At 42.4% G+C, this 2,177-nt stretch overlaps 1 pseudogene; it reads left to right on the forward strand.

Moving 5' to 3' along the window:
* The first annotated feature begins 336 nt into the window (after positions 1-336).
* Positions 337-1,187, forward strand: LOC101576127 (annotated as a pseudogene).
* The last annotated feature ends 990 nt before the right edge of the window (positions 1,188-2,177 follow it).

Below are 2,177 nucleotides of genomic sequence, written 5' to 3' on the forward strand. Positions count from 1 at the left end.
TTTTCATGCATTCTTTCTCCTCTCCCTCACCTCTCTCTCTCCTCTCCCCTCTCCCTTCTCTCTCCTCTCCCCCCTCTCTCTTTCTCTCTGTCTGTCTGTCTGTCTGTCTGTCTGTCTGTCTCTCACCAGGAGTGAAATTATCAAATTCAGGGTCTCATGCTCACAACCCCAGTTCTGTGCCACTGACCTATATCCCCAGCCCTTCATATCCTTAAAGGACAGTTACTTCAAACATTTCAAGAAAACCTCAGTCCTACCTAATTCAATGGTACTGAGCATAGACTCAATCCAGGAAAGAAAAGCATTCTAAAAATCAGTGCTCTGTAAATCCGCAGCATGGCATCTTCAGTGAAAATGGCCCTTAAATGGAAAAAGTCCCTCAGCCCTTTCCTTGTTGGGCTGCAATGTTGCTTTCACACAGAAAGTCAACTTTTTTCTTCTAGAATATGGGACTGGAGGAGATCTAATGTTGCACACGCAGCGCTATGGAATACTTCCTGAGCCACAGGCCAGCTTTTACGCTGCAGAGATCAGCTTAGCCCTCAGCTACCTCCACCAGCGAGGGGTCCTCTACAGAAACCTGAAATTGGAAGATTTACTATTTGATTCCGAAGGGCACATCAGGCTCACTGACTACTGTATCTGTAAGGAAGGACTCGGGCCCAGAGATCTGACCAGCACATCTTGTGGTGAAGCTAATTACCTGGCTCCTGAAATAATCGGAGATTATAGTTTCAGTGTGGACGGGTGGAGTCTTGGAGTGATCCTCTATGAGATGGTGGCTGGAGAGTCTCCCTTTCCTATCACTGAGGGCCCTGATATCCCTGTTGCAAAGACATTTGCTTATGTCCTGCGGCTTACTGTGGAAAGCGATATGCATGTTCTGCTTTATTTGTCCGTAGAAGCTGACAGTGTCCTGCAGGGCTTTCTGAAGAAGGACCCAGAGGAGAGACTGGGTTGTCATGGTGACACAGGGTTTGAGGACATTCAGTACCGCCCATTCTTTCAGAACGTGTACTGGGACCTGATGGAGCAAAAGTGGGTGGTGCCTCCCTTTAAACCAACGGTTGGAAAATTTTGATCCATAGTTTACTGAAGAACCTGTCCAGCTCAGTCTGGACGACAAGGGCAGTGTGAGCAAGATGGAGTATGACTTTCCGGGTTTTAGTGCATCAGTCCTCCTTTGATGCCTGAGGAGGAACAGGTCTGATCCTCAGTTTCCATCCGTACATCCTGCTTTCGTTGCCATGGCACGGGCAGAAAAACTCATGGCCAGAGTAGACTTAATGCACCATTCACACCTTTTGGAAGCTAATTTTAATTTATTTTTCTGTACTTACATTTAGGTGTAATAGTTGATTTTCATAGTCTATGATAGTACTTAATTTTTTCTTGATGTCGTTAGGCTTGTCATTATAATTTCTCTTAAGTAATGATGATGCATTGCTTGTTTACCTAACTTGTAAACACATTCCATTTGCTGAGTGGTTTCAGCAAGTATATGACTTTTCTCATTCTTTATGTTATGGGGAACTAATTTGCCTTTTAAGTAGAATGTCTTAAGTATTTTTGTTTCCCCCCAAACCACATTACCTGTTTTTTTGGCACCCAGTGTATGTAGTCTTGAGGGAAATCCAAAATATAACAACACTTTTATTTTATTTATTTATTTATGTGTGTGTGTGTGGCCAGCTCAGCCCACCAGGGGGCGGGTCTGGCTGGCATGTGGTGCTGGGGATTGAACCGAGGTCCCTGTGCTTTGCTAAGCTTGTTCTAAGTAGGTGCTTTAGACCACTGAGCCATTTCACCAGCCCCATAACAACACTTTTAAACATCTGCAAAACACCATAGGTCCCAGTTCTACCTCCTTAGTTAAGTTTCTTTGGTTGGATAACACTTGAAATACATATAGGAATCTTTTCAGTATGGAGTTCTTCAAATATGTTTGTTAAAATTAGTGGTTGATTTTCTGGAAGAGTTGTCAAACATAGCATTCTTGTTTTAGTACCAGTTGTTATGCAAAGGCCATTAAAATAACCATTGTCATCTGAGTAAGTTACTATGGTACAATCTTAGAACAACTGAAGTTTAGATAAGATATCTAGTGTTCCGTTTAGAATGATTTAAAATTTATAGACATTAAATAAAAATGTTATCTTTCTTAGGAACCTTATTTC

Source organism: Octodon degus, unplaced genomic scaffold (assembly GCF_000260255.1).
Source record: "Octodon degus isolate 3935 unplaced genomic scaffold, OctDeg1.0 scaffold00001, whole genome shotgun sequence".
NCBI lineage: Eukaryota > Metazoa > Chordata > Mammalia > Rodentia > Octodontidae > Octodon > Octodon degus.